The sequence below is a fragment of the Dromiciops gliroides genome, chromosome 1, assembly GCF_019393635.1.
Source record: "Dromiciops gliroides isolate mDroGli1 chromosome 1, mDroGli1.pri, whole genome shotgun sequence".
NCBI classification, from domain to species: domain Eukaryota; kingdom Metazoa; phylum Chordata; class Mammalia; order Microbiotheria; family Microbiotheriidae; genus Dromiciops; species Dromiciops gliroides.
Window position 1 is genome coordinate 409,841,009 of NC_057861.1, and position 17,254 is coordinate 409,858,262.

Sequence of the window (17,254 nt, forward strand, 5' to 3'; positions counted from 1 at the left end):
AAGCAGGGCCTTTCTTTTCATCACCAGCACTTATCACATAGTAGGAAATAATATGCCTGGAACATAGTAGGCAATAATAAATGCTTGCTGCCTTGACAATCTGGATAAGTAAAAGGAGTTTCCCATACCAATGAGTTCACAAGTCTAAATTAAAAATACACATGTCTATTATGTACATATATGATTACTGTTAGTCACAGAATGATTTTATGGGGCTGCTATTGATATTTTAAAATGACCATCACATATCCTCAAAACTGATCATATCAAGCTGTTAGAAAATTTTCAGTGGTTCCCCTTTGCCTATTAGGAAAAGCCCAAACTTTAGGACATTCTTCAATCTGGCTCCAACCGATCTTTCTGACCTTGAATTCTATTTCCTCCAGCCAAACCTGTTCCCCAAACGGGCCCTATGACTTTCTGCCTACTTAACTGCTCATAATGTTCCCAATGCTTGGAATGTCCTTCTATCCACCTGTCCAGTTCCCTATCCATCGTTCCAAATCAAGAGTGGAGTGTAAAAGTTTTAGAAAAGTATTATATAAGTGCCAGCTGTTATTTCCACTTATTCCTCCAAGACAATTCTATAGGATGACAAAGAGACTTTCCCTTTCTAAACTTGTCAAAAATTCTGTACCTTTCTCATTCCACTTTCACATTCCTCCTTTTGCCCATCATGCTCCCTACAAGACTGTAAGCTCCATTTGAAGAATCACAATGTATTTTGTCCCCTACAGACTCTGAATACAGTTCTTTACACATAGTAGGTGCTCGATAATATGTGATGGGGGTGGGGGGTGGGGAATGCTGGTTGAATGGACAAATGATTGAATAACTAGAGCACCAGAACACATTCCCTAAGAATTTCAGGGAACATTCTTTTGTAAATAGTATGTCTGGCTTAATCTTAAATGAAATCTGACTCATCAGCAAAGGGAAATAACAGACACACAAAAGGGCCAAGTCCTGGGAAGGTAGAAAGTAAAGGCAAGGATAACTGTCAAAACAAACAGAAAAACAAGCAGAAGTTTGCAGGGGGAAAAGTGGAGGAGAATTAGACATACTCTCAGTAGCCCAGAAGAAAGGGGAGGCACTAATACTGTATCACAGTACCTGGTTTTGCTCCTGACAATCAGTCACTAGAAAAATTTTACATGTGAATGCCTCTTGCAAAGAGGGCAAATAGAGGACAGGCTAAAACTGTGAACGGGTCATACGGTCAAAGCCAAACATACCAACGAAGGCACTGCTGACTAACAAACATTATTAGCTATGGTCCGAGCCTTGGCCCCACAAAGGCCAACAAGTCCAGGGCGGCCCGCCTCCGCTAGTCCCTCCCAAGACAAACTTCTAAGGTGCACTCCAAAATTCCCACCACGTAGACAGCTGAAAGAAACCGCTATTTATAATCTCCCCCGGACGCCGATTGGTCGAGGCTGCGTAATAATCATGTCTATCTAGGAGTTTAAATTTGTGGCATGCAGATGGCCTCCGCCTGTTCCTGTCCCTCTTATCAGCTCAGGACTGGAACCTTCCTTCCAATGGCAGTCCTATCCAACAACTCGGGCCCGTTCTTCGGTCTCCTCAAGCATACCATGTAGGGAATCTGCTATTTTGGGGGCGAACATACCCCCATGCATACACAATCTCAGCACCACAGTCCCGTCCCTTGCCTCAGCTCTACTAGAATTCTTCCCTCCACGAGCTGGTATTGTGGAAAGAGGACTGGATTTGGGAGAATCTGTTCAAATCCTAGTTCTGACAATTATCTGTCTGAACTTGGGCAAGTCATTTAACTGAGCCTCAGTTTCTTTATCTGTAAAACTAAGGGTTGGTACTAAAGTCCATTCCAGCTGCAGAGAAGAGCAGGGCCTTTGAAGTTCACGATCCTTTGAAGAATACCGCCACCAGCCCCGGTGCGCACAAAGCCTGGGCAGCTCAGCATTCTGTGCCTCTTGTCGGTCTGTCTCAGTCTCTGTCTCTGTCTCTGTCTCTCTCCATTGTTTTAGCTCTGCATCCTTAACTTATAAGTCTGCAGACTCTGGCTCTTAGGTCTTATCATCTTCCCCCCCCCTCCCCTGCCCCCACCCGCGCCTATACATTGCTTCGGAACCACCAACACCCCCACTCCCGCGACGTTTCTGCCGCTAACAACAGAATTGGCCTCAATGCTCCCTTCCCTACCATACTACATTTTACCTGACTCTAACCACCCCGCCCCCTTTTGCACTGAGATTAGTTTCTTTACGCGAGCAAAAAAATGGGGCAAGGAGTCTGGTCAGGGTTCCTGAGCCCCTTTCCCGCGGCTTCTGCCCGAACAGCTGCCCCATGCTTCCCGCCCAAGGGCCAGACGGCCTGCACCTGCAGCAAGTCTGAAACACAGCTGCAAAACTGACCTTTGCTTGGAGGGAGAGAGCCTCCCCGGGAGGGGACCCGGCGATGGCAAGCAGGAGGCTCCGAACCCAACCAGGGTTTGTACCTTCAACCCGGAAGAACAGTCTATGGAAACCCTGGAGCAGTCCCGTTCTCTGAGAACTGCCACGTGACGCTCTTCTGGTTGCCCCCACCCCCTTCCCCACCCCCCCTCTTCCCGGGCCCCCAGATTTTTTTCCCTCCCCTCTTTGCCCTTCTAGCTAGGAGAAGGATAAACCCATGGAAAACACCCCTCTTTAGCCAATGCTTCTTCCTGAAAGGAGCAATCTACCCCCCCGCCCCCAGCCCAGACTGGTTATAACGTTTTATATCAGCAAAAACCTCTTTGTCTCTCTCTTCCCCAAACCCCCGCCCCTCACACCAGTTTCCTTCTACCAGTTCTTGTCAATCAAGTCGCATGCCAACCCCCGTTGCCGTCTGAATTCAAGTTTGCATGTCTTACTTCTCTCCTTGAAAAAGCCTAATTACAAACTAGGATCTCCTCTTTGATTCTTCTTCAGAATAAAAAAAAAGAGTGTAGGATAACTGGACTTTTGTAATTTAACGTAATTCTCAAGCTTTCTAGGAAAATCACAACTGAATCTGTAATAGGATATAAAAGGGGGAGGCGGGGAGAATTCTGTATAAAGGGCGGGAATAGGGTATCTGGTTTTCCACTCGAGGAGGAGTTAAATGCTTAGGAAACTATGTCAGAGTTCTGAAATGTAATATGCATGTGTGCTCACAGGCATTAAATGTAGCCCAGAGGAAGTCATGTACTTTCCTAGGTGCCTTTAGACACCTCCCTTTTTCTTTAGGAATGAACCTTCTAAGAAATTTTTCGACATCTTAACTAATTTGGGCAAAGCATTAAGGGAATTAAAACATAATACAATATCAGCTGTTCTTTTCACATATATGGATAAGCTCATAGCCTATTCCAACGTCCTCATTTAACAGATGAGGAAACTATACCTTTAAACTTTGTTGCAGTTTTATTATTTAGTATTGTACTTAAAAGAGGGAGGGTCTTTTTTCTTATGGAATAGAAATTTAAATAATAAATATTTACAGAAAGCAGAATTTAAACATTTTAACTGATATTTTTAAGGGCGGGGAAGAACAAGGGTACTATACATCCCTTGATAGAAGGTGAAAGAAACCAACAGCAATGACAACATAGACTGAATCTGGAAAGGTGTGTGACTAACAACAGATCAAAGCAAGTAAGTTGCTACTAAAAGCAGTTCAGTTAGAATCAAGAAAGACCACAGCAAATCTCAGTGGAAGAGTTTTCAGTATGATTATTATATTAAGTATTTATAACATAGGTTGGAGTTTAAAACTGCTATCAGAAATTAGTAGCAAAGAAGTGGGTTCATAGCCTGAATTTATTTGTAATAATGGAAACATTTGCCCAAATTTTAAGAGAAGTGCCCCAATTCTTCAGAGATGGTTGAAAACTTAATAAGTGGTGAAATGAACTCAGCAGAACTGGGTGGTGACAGGACAACAGGAAGGGAATAAGCATTTATTAAGCATGTACTATGTACCAGATAGGTATTATTAATATTATTATTATTATTATCATTATTATTATCATTCCTATTTTGCATCTGAGAAAACTGAGGCAGAGGTTAACTGACTTGCTCAGGGTCACACAACTAGTAGATATCCAATGCTGAATTTGAACCCAGATCTTACTGATTCTGGATCCAGTATGCTATCCATTTTGCCACCCAGCTGCCTATCTGACAGTATAACAAGCAGTTAAAACAAAATTAAATTGTGAGTTTGCTCAAGGTGTCCAAGCACAACAAATTTGCATTGACTGTTTCAGGGCAGGTCATCTCTCAAGCTAAGTCTATGCTATGGTTTGCATGTGATGACCTGTCCACAAAATGAGTGCTTCAAAAATGGATGCAATTTGTTATCTTTTATTTTAGTATCTTGATAAAGTTTTCAAATGTATTTGGCGGGGGTGTTGTTTGGTTGGGGGGTTTGGGGCAAATAAGGGTTAAGTGCCCAGGGTCATGTAGCTAGTAAGTGTCAAGTGTCTGAGACCAAATTTGAACTCAAGCCCTTCTGAATCCAGGGTCAGTGTTTTATCCACTGTGCCACCTAGTTGCCCCTCAAATGTATTTTACAGATTGATTATGTATAATGATACCTTAGAGATCCCCCAAAAAATGACATTGTATTTCCTTTGGATAGGTGTGTGTGTATATGTTTTTTCCCCATAGGATGTAAGGTCCATGATGGTAAGGTCTGTTTCATTTTTGTCTTCATATCTCCAGTGCCTAGTACAGTACCCAACATGTAATGGGCCTTTAGTAAATACGTGGTTGATTTTTTTAAACCCACCTTAATTCTTATTACAGGTCATATTCCCCTAGTAGAACATAAACTCTAAAGGCAAAGTCTGGCCTTGAATTTGTATTTGTATGCCTGACACTGTTTTTATTCATTTTAAATTTTGACAAATTATATTCTTATATAACTTTCATTTACAAATGCATCCCTCTCCTACCCAATGTGCCATCCCTTGTAATAAAAAGAAAGAAGGGAAGGAAAAGGAAAAGAAGTGGACAATTCATCAAAACGAAGTACAAATATCAATTAAGTCTGATGGAATATGCAATGTGATTGACTCTTTTAAACCTATCCTAATTCAGTTCAATTCATATCTCCACCGCCCCCCTAACTAAATGTAAGCTTCCTGGGAGCAGACTACTCTTGATTTTGTCTTTGTATCCCTAGTGCCTTTAACAGTATCTTGCAGGATGCTAGTCTTGAAAAATGTTTGTTGAACAATATAACAATGTAAATGAAAGGATCACTAAAAGGAAATTTATTAGTTATTGAAAATAATAATGAAACATATCTATATATTATTGAACAGGATCTCAGAATCCAATATTTTGCTTGATTTTTTTTGTTCACAAGGGAGAGTTCAATATAGAGGAAAGGTTGGAAATCACTGTGATGCAAAATAAAAGATATTAATATAATGTCTTTTGCAAAAAGAGATACAGCAATTGAAAATGAACTAAATAAATATACATAAACTTTCACAGTGAGAAAATTCACTATGGTGATTGGTATAATTACTTTTCAGCACAAACTATTAGTTTTCTTTCAAAAATAGCTCCTTTAAGACTTGTATGAACTTACGTGTAGTTAAGTGAGTAGAACCAGGAGAACATTGTGCACAATGACAGCAGTATTATTCAATGAAGAATTGTGAATGACTTAACTATTCTCAGCAACACAATGATCCAAGACAATCCCAAAGGACTAATGATGAAGCATACTATCCACCTCCAAAGAAAGAACTGATATTGATTGAACACAGACTGAAGCATGCTATTTTTCACTTTAATTTTTTTCTCTTAAGTTTTCTTATACAAAATTACTAATATGGTAATGTTTTACATAATTGCATGTCTATAAACTATATCTGTTTCCTTACTGCCTCAGAGAGAAGGGACAGGAGGGAGGAAAAGAGGGATAAAATTTGGAACTCAAAACCTTAAGTAAAATGTTTATTATTTTTTAAAAACAGCTCCTTTTATAAATATAATCTATATTCCAAGCAATACAATCATTTTTCCTCATACTTGGATGAAGGCGAAATTTACACAGTTCAGATGCCTACAATGATTAGCAAGTTTCTTTGCAAGAAGAGTAAAAGTATGGGCTGTTGTTTACCCTCATTGCTTTTGAATTTTGAATATGATCCAGCCACACTTTAAAGTATGTTAGGAAACAAAATTTCCATTTTGTTCCACTGTTAAGAATAGTCCGGGGGGGGGGGGGGAGGGGCACAGCTAGGTGGTGCAGTGGATAAAGCACTGGCCCTGGATTCAGGAGGACCTGAGTTCAAATCTGACCTCAGACACTTGACACTTACTATCTGTGTGACCCTGGGCAAGTCACTTAACCCTCATTGCCCAGCAAAAATCAAAATTTTTTTTTCAAAATTAAAAAAAAAAGAATAGTTCACAGGACTTTTCCTAACCCATCATTTTCCCACAACTACTTCTGCAATTTAATGATTTAAGGATTCCTTCTTTTTGAATCAATAGTGATAAAGGGATTAAGTTATTCATCATTATTTCTCCAAGTTCTTTGTCTACATGTCCAAGCAATCTTTTCTGGTGTCCCACTTCTCTAACTCATATGACCTTGTTACTCAGGCTTCAACTTGAAGTGAGTTCCCTAAATTCATAGTGTAAACCCCCACCTCTTAAAAAATAGGCATGTGGAGTGGGGAGTGGGGTAAAAGAACCCTTATTTGACGTATACATTTCATCAATTTATAAATTACAGCAGGATCAGTTCTATGAACTGACAGATTAATCCAATTTTATAAAATTCTCAAAAGAATTAGGGATTTCTCATACAGCAAGAATATGACCATTTCTATTATACTCCAAAGAAGGGGTGAAAGTCAACAAAACTTTAGAGGCTAAGGTTACCCTACCACAGAAGGGTAGAAGAACCATACCCCCCAGATGTTAAAATACCAAATTGAAGGTGTATAGTCAGACCCTAGCTCCCTAGAAGGCAAAGGTTAGGAAACTGAAGATTATAATCTCAGTTAAATAGTATATTACCATTCATTATATATTCTTATCAATGAACATTATACTACTTAAATGTGTCCATATATAAAGGGAATGGTGTCCATAACCACCACCACCAAGGCTCATTCAGTTCTATAGGACATGGGAACTGGACTCTAGCAGTCTCCAACCTAATTCAGCTTCATGGGATCATAGTATTTTGAGCCAAGAGGGGCTGGACCAACTCAACAAATCCAAATTCCTCATTTATATAAAGAAAGACACCAACTGAAGTTCCAAAATGCTAGGTGACTTGCCCATAGCAACACAAGAAATAAATAACTAAAGCTAGGAATTAAATCCAGCTCTTCTTGACTTAAATCCATGGTCACTTTCTCAGTTGAAAGGTTGATCCAGGGGTTCAAGACCTACACTGGATCTTCCAAGTCCTAAAACAGTCTTTCAGCTATAATTTTAACTAGGGAGACTTGAGAGACAACACTGGTAGTGGGAAAGGAATACAACATTGTTGATCAAGGATTTCACTCTAGAGTATTCAGTGATTCATCTGAAAATACTGCTGAAAAGTTGGATAAAAAAATCCAAGAAATGAATCTTTAAACAAAAAACATAACAGTGTTTTTATGGACTAACCAGTTAATAGAGTTCTATAAACAGTGTTCTTACGGTGCTTCAAAGGCAATGGCACAAATACAAAGGAGATAAAGAGTCAGTCCTCAAATGAAGAAATCTAATTGTTGGGCCTGGTACCATGTCTGGGCAGGGGCTCAGATGTATACATCCCCACACACACACACACACACACACTCCCTAGATAACAACTCAATACTGAAGAAAGCCACTGGCAGCTCCAGGGTTAAAGAGACAGAATTTATTTAAAGGAGACTTGCACGGGGGTCAGTATCTGGAACAGCCAGTCAATATTATGTGATTTCCCTTCTAGCTCCCCGCAACCTTCTCTGATATTTATATATGTAGGTTATATAAGCATACTTGGCAGAAAGCCTTCTTTGTCTGTACAGGTGTGAATCAGAGGTATAGGGGCATGTGTGCAGGAGGTTGGTCAAAAAGTTGCATGATTTACCCATGCTTGGCTAGGATACACTGAATATTTTTGCACAGGAAAAGCAAACAAGCTTGTGATGTGCTCACAGTGTAGGGGTTAAATATTGGTCACCAATCTAAGTATTCCAGTCTTGGGATCCCACACTCCTATAATTCCCTGGGAAACTATTGATAAGAAAGTCTCTAAGACAGTCAAGGATGGGCTAATGACATAATGGTGTGCCTGAAAGATGTGCATGCACACATACCTCCCTTTAGGTAATGGGGTGAATGGGAGATCAGATTTTTTCCTTGTGAGACCTGGCCATACAGCTAAAGCCATGGTATCCTACACTAAGCCATCAACAGTCACATAAAAATGCTCCAAAACACTAACAGTTAGGAAAATGAAAACCAAAATAACTCCAGGGTTATCCCTCACATTCACTATATTAGCAAAGATTGGCAAAGATGACCAAAAAAGAAGAGAAAAATGGCAGCAGCAGTAGAAGCTGCAGGAAAGCAAGGACCTCAATGCACTGTTTTTGGAGCCACAAACTGGTCCAGACACTCTGGAAAACCATTCAAAACCATGGTCCAAAAGTCACCAACTATATACCCCTTGGCCCAGTGTGCAAAAGAGACCAAATAAAAAGAAGGACCCACATGCACAAAAACATCAAAAGCAGCAATCCTTGTAGTTGAGGAAAGAGGAAGGAAAAAACCAAGGAAGTGCCCATCAACCAGAGAAACAGATGAATAAACTATGGTACTGGAATGAAATGTAACATCACTGTGCCACAAGAAATGACAAAAAGGACAGCCCCATGGAAACCTGGGAAGACCTGCATAAGCTGGTGCAGAGTGAAGTGAGAACTTAAACAAAAATAGTCCAAAGACAGAGTCAGTGACATACTATATAATTCCATTACTTTGGGAAAGTCTCATGATTAAAGACAACATACAGTTTAAAGGAAAGGGTTGAAATGAACCCACACCAGCTACAGCAATTATTCAAATTACTTAATCTGCTCCAGTGACCACGCTAGACTTTGAAAATCAGTTTACACAGCTGAATGTCCAAATGGAAAAGTGCCACAGGAGAGCAACAGGTATCAAAAGCATGCCAAAAAAAATAAATAAAAAGGAAAAAAATAAAAGAATCCCAAAACAGATGCAATTTTAATTTTGTAACTAAAAAAAGTCTAATCAGTGTTAGGGGCCTTTTTCATTCTCCTCATCCTTTCTGAATGATTCTTATCCTCTTTCTTTGCCCTTTCTTTATCCATCTGTTGCTTTACTCCTCTCTAAATAGTTGCAATATGTGTGAAGTGATCTGCCCTTGCTGCACCATCTTGGAAGCCAAGGATTTTGAAGTGAGACTTTTCCACCATGGCAAATTCAGACTGCTGTCACTTCTCAGATGTGTTTTCCAGCACTAGGCAGCTGGCCTTGTTTCCTTGCTAGGGAACTGTCCAAGTTCAACATCTGTTATGATTCTGACATGCCAATTAGTCTGGTGATGTTTTGCATGACCTTTTGGATGCTGCCATGCAGTTCTCTCTGGAGGTCTTGGAGAAGGTTGGCATTAGGGAACATGTCCACAAACAAATAGCTAAGCCACAGGTAGAATATAATTAGTAGATTCAATTTCTACAAGGTCCTTAATGTTTTTTGGTGAGAGTAATGGCCATCTGGCATACCAGCATAACCAGGCAGATATAAATTGTTTGTTCTAATTGTACTACCTCACATTCTGTTAACAGTGAAGAACAAATAAAAAATGGCTTCTTTTTGATTAAGTGCTGTGTACCTTACCTGGAGGCCTAGAAGAATATGCCAGATCAGTTTTCGGAGAACTCAAAATGGTCCATGTTGCCGACTGTGATGTTTAAAATCTAAATGTGTGGTCACCTTAAATTAGAAGCTTTAGCACCAGTCTTTGGGCAGTAAGCATTTATTAAAGCATACCAGGTATTCACATGGAGTTCAGAATGTTAAGAAAAGGTCTATCTAGCCTAGAGTTCCAGCCTGGTCAGGTTCTTCCTCAAGTCCTCTACCATGAGCCTGCTTCAACCATGAACTCTCCCAAACTGAGTAGGGAAGCTTTTTATAAGTCTGGAGCAGAGGCGGTCCTTACACACTGCTTCAAGCTGATTGGTAGGTGTCATCCAAATCCATTGGTTCACTGGACTCGAAGGTGGTCCTCAAATTGTGTTCAAAGTCCTTAGCTTCTGAGAATAATACCTCCTTAAGGGCTAGCCAGGGGTGGTTACAATCTAATTAACTTGAAGTAGGCTAATCAGCAAAGTCAATCACTCTCACTTAACTCAATCAGTTTAGATGAATCTCCAGGTGAGCCTTTGAGTATCTGCCAAATCCCATTATTTTCTTACCCGACAACATACTGCCTATCAACTTGGGGAAAATCTACAAAACATCAGAATAAGATTGGAGAGAGTGGTGTTTGGGAGGTGGTATATGAGCATTTCAATCTGATCAGCAGTAGAAAGAAAGCCAAGTGACTCTATAGGTTTCACAGACTTATTCTAAATTACCCTAAATAATTTCACATTTTAAGGACAAGTCATATAACCTGTCCTTCCCTAAATTTGGAGCTGAATCTGTCAGCTCTGCTAGAAATTTGTGGAACCTATGAGGTGGTGATTGACTCCATTTCCTTCTCCCCCTTTTCATTGCTACCAGACTTTATGAGAGGGTTAAAAGTAATTTACTTTATTCAATCCTATGCCAATTACATCTGTAGCAACATGGATTTTGGACAGATCATCAGGATCATTAAACTTTTTTGTCTGGGCAAGTTTTATCCCAGGTGGGAGGAATATTCCATGTATAGAAACATTTCAATCCCCAAATCTCAATCTATCAACTCACAGGGCAAATATCATTCTTGCTAAAACAGACAGTGCTGTCAGTCCCCAAATTAAAGGTTATCTAAAGACTCAAGTGCATGATTCAACATGGTGATGAGGGTGAGGCTCTTATAGTTTCAGATATCCTGTTGTATATGTCAGCTCCATCACTATATCAATAGTAACAGTCTCTCCACAAATGGATTCTTTAGCAAAAAGTCCTCTTAGTACTTCATCCCAAGGCTTCTTAAACTTTTTCCATTCATGACCCCTTTTCACATGAGAAATTTTTATGTAACCCTGGGTATGTAGGTGTATAAAATAGGCATACATGACCTTTTGCTGTTACCAAATTTTTCACGACCCCCACATTGTTACATGACCCCATATGGGATCATGACCAACAGTTTAAGAAGTTTTGCTCTAGGGGGCAGCTAGGTGGTGCAGTGGATAAAGCACTAGCCCTGAATTCAGGAGGACCTGAGTTCAAGTCCAGCCTCAGACACTTGATACTTACTAGCTGTGTGACCCTGGGCAAGTCACTTAACCCTCATTGCCCCTCAAAAACAAACAAAAATCTCATAAAATAAGAAGCTTTGCTCTAGTCTAGGGTCATCCTCTAGCTGGATCTTTATTCATATGAATTTTATTAATCACAGTCACTTCATAAGAGGTTGTAACACCACACATCTCAACAGTACAAGCAACATGAGTAACTTGTTTTCCATCTTGATCTGTGATCACCAGTACATCCTGTTACCAAGTCACATAACACACCTGTTAGCATCATGACTCTTTTCAAAGATCTCATGGGCCAACAACTTTAAAGAGCCACAAAAAACTCCATCCTTCACAACTAAATACCTCTGATTAGCATGGTAAGTTTTCCCATTGTTGTTAGGGCCACCATGGAGCACCATCTTTTGTCTAATTGATTTGGCTTCTGGGTACCAGTTGGGTGAAAGTCGGAAGTCAATAATTTTATGAAGATTATGCTTGTGCAATCAGAGCTAGTCTAGGCATCCCTAGTTTGGTCAACATGGAGGCCTACATCTCCTTTAACATTTATAAAAAATATTTCATTACCTCTTCATTCTAGTCCTTGAACAAGGAATGCTTTCTCATTCTCACAAATCCTGACAGTAGCATTTTAAATGTTTTCCCCATTACCCCCATTTCTCCCTGTTTGATTCCCCCTTTCTCTACCCTTTCCTCTTCTGTGGAAAGTGTTATAAAAAATTGCTGCAGAATGCTACTGATTGCTTTATATGCTAAGTGGACCAGAAAACTTATAAAAACTAAATCAGTGGAGCAGCTAGGTGGCACAGTGGATAGAGCACTGGCCCTGGATTCAGGAGGACCTGAGTTCAAATCTGGCCTCAGACACTTAACACTTACTAGTTGTGTGACCCTGGGCAAGTCACTTAATCCCAATTGCCTCACTTAAAAAAAAAAAAACAAAACCCTAAATCAGTGCCCTAAACTGTTGAAGCTATTACCAGCACACAGTCTTCCTTAACATACCAATAAATCTTTTTCTCAGTGGATCCAGCTGGGGGCTCAAATCTCTCCAGGATCTCCAGGAACACAAGCTAAGAAATTCCTCAAAGGTATTCCTTTTAATTTTCTAATAGTCAATTTTTATTGTTTTGTTTTTCTTTCCATTTACACTACTGTAGTTGTGCATGTTGTTTTCCCATTTCTACTTAATTTATTTTGAATGAGTTTATAAAAATCTTCCTATGTTTCCCTGTATTCATTATATTCAGCATTTCTAACAGCGTAATAAATTCCATTACATTCATATACCACAACTTGTTTAGCCATTCTTCAATCAAGGGGCATCTACTTTGTACTTGGGGCAACTAGATGGCACAATGGATAGAGCCCTGAGCCTGCAGTCAGGAAAACTTGAGTTCAAATCTAACCTCAATCTAACTTCTATTTACCTCAGTTTCTTCAACTATAAAATGGGGTAATAATAGCACCTAACTCAAAATGTAGTGAGAACTAAGTGAGACACTATTTGTAAAGCACTTAGCACAGTACCTGACACAGAATAGATATTTAATAAATGGTTATTTCTAGTTGTTCACTACTATAAAATGTACTACTATAAATAGATTGATGCATATAGGGCCTTTATTTTTTAACTCTCTGGGACATATATATACATATACGTGTGTGTGTGTGTGTGTGTGTGTGTGTGTGTATGTAGGATCTCTAGATCAAAGGGCACTTTCTTTGAATAAATATAATCTGCTTTCCAGAATGGTTAGGCCAATTCACAGCTCCATTAACAATGATTTAGTATGCTTGTCTTTCCATAACCTTTCCAACATTAACTATTGCCATCTTTTGCAAACTTGTTGGGCATAAAGTAAATCCTTAAACTTGTTTTGATTTGAATTTATCTGTTAGTTATTTAGAGCAATCTGTAATATTGATTGTTAATAATTTATAAGATATCTGCATAAATTATTATAATTCAAAATATGCTTACCATTTTAAAACATTTATGAAGCCCTCATTCTATGAAGAAATGGTATGGGGTAAATACTATGTGTGTGTATATAAAATAAAAAAGCAGGAAAAGTTCCATTCTTCCTATAATCTAAAAAATAAGATATATTCTCCTCATAATAAATACTATAAATGATCATTTCCCCTATCAATCAATTTGTCAATTAACAAGCATTTAATAAGAATCTACTATTTAGGCAGCATGGTAAATAGTAGGACTACAAATACAAAAAAATTTAAATCCCTACTTTAGGAATTTATATTCTACTGGGCAAGATAGATAGATAGACAGACAGATGGATCATGGATAGATGAATGGATGGATGGATACAGAGAATAAATATAAAACAAATATAACATAATTTAGAAGAAATGGTGGTTTGGGAGATCAGGAAAGGCTTTACAATAGAAGGTGGTGCTTGAAGGAAGAGAAGAATTCTATGAGGTGGAAATGAGGAGCAAGAGCATTCTAGAACAGTGAGAGATCAATCAAAGCACAGATATGGGTGAAGGAGTACTATCTATGAGGACCAGAGAGAAGGCCAGTTTGGTTATGTCACAGATTATAGGAAGACTGTGATATTATGATAAGCCTTTAAAGATAGATTAGGTGCAAGTTGTGAATGAGTTAAAAGATAAAATAAATGAGTTACACATATACACACATATACATACATGTGTATATATATGTGTGTATGCGTATGTGTATGCATATATATACATATATCTTATGTGTATATAGACATAGATATATCTGTGGGTCATTTTCATAGAGATGATAATCAAACTCATGGGAACTAATGAGGTTACCAGAGAAAGTATAGAGAGAAAGAAAAGAAAAGAGCCCAACACAGAACCTTGAGAGAACCCTCACAATTAACAGGCATGTTTAATTATCAAAGAAGAATGAAGAGGAGTAGGAAAACAGGAGGAGAATCAGGAGAGAATAATGTCAGTAAAGTTCAGAGAAAAAAGAGTGTCCAGGAAGAAAATGATCAATACTGTCAAATGCAAGAAGAATGAGTACTGTAAAAAGACTACCGAATTTAGTAACTAAGAGATCATCAGTAACTTTGGAGAGAACTGTTTCAGCTAAAGGATGAGGTCAGAAGCCAGCAACAAAGGGCTGTGGAGTGAGTTAGAAAAGAAGAAATAGAGGCAGTGAGTATAGACAGATTTTTCTAGGAATCTGGCTGACAAAGGGAGTAAAGATAAAGGATTATAATTTGAAGGGTTAGTGAGAGTGTTGTAAGGATGGGGAAATCTTAAGCATGTTTAAAGTCATTAGGGAAGGAACCAGTAAACAGGAAAAGGTTGAAAATTAGACTTGTCATCAGAAAAACTGAAATACAAAACTCTACTTTGGACAGACAACATCTTTATGTCCCTGGGTAATTCATTTAATCTTGGTCTCCCTCAGTTTCCTCCTTTGTAATTGTAGATCCAATAGTTCATACCTCATAGAGTTGAAGTGAAGAACTTTGTAAACCTTAATTTGTTAACAATTATTATGTTGATGATTGAGAGGACAAGTGCAGGATAAGACAGAAGCTGGTGAAATGAAAGCAATGTTCCGGTAAATGTTTAGCAGCTGGTTCTCAAAAAAATGTTCACATATGTACATGGACATAGTGTGAGCACATAATTATTAATAATGGATTTGGGGGAGACCCAAGGATCACTTTATCTGTGCATTCTCCCCTACCCCACACCCCCCATGCCAGAAAGTCCGGGCCTAAGGGAACAAAATGACATGGGAGGGAAACGGGGTAGGGGGTTCCAGATAGGGGTTAGGGGTTTGGAGTCCTTAGGAATTCCTCTTTAAAGAATTACACCCTCTTGCACACAAAAGCCATTAGAATAAGATATTAGTTTATTTAGGGACTGGGGAAGGGAAGGGAAACCAAGAGAGAAATCCTTGGACTTCTCATGGGGAGAAAGGCATGGCACAGATTGTGGCTCTGAAATACCAATCTCCTCAAGCAGGAGACAGGCAGATATTTTTATAGAGGACTGATGGGGGTGACCATCTGACTGTGGAACATTCCCTTAGTGAGGGAGGACCATCCCCCACTGGTGGTGGTGGGAAGAGTTGGGTGAGGGATGGCTGTAGATCTCTCCAGCCATCTCTCTCCTCCAGACACAAAGGCCACACCTAATCTTATCTCCCCAGGGGTGAGGGAGACTAGAATGAAGGGTGGAGGGCCCGGAGCTAGCTCCACAGCGATCCAGTTCCACTTATCTCTTTAGGTGTGTCTGTCCTTTGGATTAGTTTCTGAAGGAGAAGGTTCTTTGATGTACCCCAAAGAACTTCTGGGGTGCTCTGGGCCCATAACAAAAAGAAACGGAGATAGACTCTTTTGTTTAGCTCTGTGACAGACCACAACTAGATAATGGACTTCACCTTAGGCAACTTGAGAGAGGATCTTCTCCCTGATGTCATCCGTAGAGTTTATTTTAATTTAGACCACCCTAAAGTCATGTCAACCAATGGAACTGAATGATGCTAACCAATGAGTTTTGATCAATGTAAAATGACCTGCCTCTATCAAAAGAACATAAAAATTGCAAGAGGCTGCCAGCTTGTGTGCTCTCTTGGCTCTCTCTCATGGCTGGCATTTGGCTCTCTCTCTCTCTCTCTCTCTCTCTCTCTCTCTCTCTCTCTCTGGATGTGCTCTTAGGACAATGTAGGTTTTGTAGGTCTTCTGAACTCTCCTTGAGACAGCATGGGCCTTCTGGGGCTTTTCTCCTGCTCCTGCTAACTACCACACTGTCAATTCTTCACTGGTATATATAATATTAATTAATAATAAGCGCTTACTGCCAAAATTGTTATAATTACAATTATTTTTAAAATACAGTTTTAGTACTAATAATTAAAAAACACAATAGATAGATATATGTAGATAACACACTTTTTAGTTAAATCTTCATTTTTAATGTTTTATTTACCACTTTCTTAAGTCTTAACAATCAAAACAACAAATCAAGCCCTGATTTGTAGCATTTCCTGATTTGCAAGGTATAAATGCTGAAAATTTAACAATTGGTTCTCCTAAGCTGGTTTGAGCTGCCTCCAGTATATCCCTAGACAAAGCACATGTATTATTATTATTGCAAGGAGAAAAACCAACCTATAAGAGACCAGACAGGAGAGGGTGGAGAATTATCTATTAGTTTCCTCCATAAAGAGGCAAGGTCCTCAACCGAGAGAGTGGAGGAGAAAGACTGGAGGAGTTTGAGGAGAGAAGAGAAGGTGTGCAATAGTTTCTCTGGGGAATGAGATAGGTACTCAATTAGGAACTAACACAAGAATTACTTGCTGCACTGATGGCTCAATTGAAGGTAAAGTAGCATGATGCGACTTTCTCTAGCTCTATTTAACAAGATATACTCATATGAATGAAGAAGGCAAATGGTGAGAGTAATCCCGGTCTGCAGTTATCAAGGGTTCATTGTTAATAGGACAAATAGTGTGGAATTGAATTGGTGTACTATAAGGATTCAACTGGGAAAGAAAGAAAGTGAAATCAGAGCAAGGGGTTAGGGGTTGTGATGAGGCCAAAGAAAAAATTAAGGAGGAATGAGGCTTAGAGAGAGATATGGTCAGAGGAATGACCATTTTTGATCAAGGAAGTAAAACTCTTGAGGGTAATGGGTGAGGGTGAATTAGCGAAAAAATGGATCAAGAAATGTAAGGAGATTAAGGAACTAGGAGGTTCAGGTGGGTTTGTGGTAGCATCAGCCTGCATGTGGAAGGCTCCTTAAGATAGGGATAAGAATTGAGGAGGAAAGGAAGACAACGAGCTTCTC

At 39.3% G+C, this 17,254-nt stretch overlaps 1 protein-coding gene and 1 pseudogene across 1 annotated transcript in view; both read right to left on the bottom strand.

The window, feature by feature from the left end:
• NNT (nicotinamide nucleotide transhydrogenase) overlaps positions 1–2,519 on the bottom strand; it is a 121,853-nt gene extending 119,334 nt beyond the window's left edge. Inside the window, 1 exon segment of the mRNA XM_043969262.1 lies at positions 2,397–2,519. The gene's annotated coding sequence lies outside the window, so the exon portion shown is untranslated.
• Positions 2,520–9,250: 6,731 nt separating this feature from the next.
• LOC122749859 lies at positions 9,251–15,884 on the bottom strand (annotated as a pseudogene).
• Between the last annotated feature and the right edge of the window lie 1,370 nt (positions 15,885–17,254).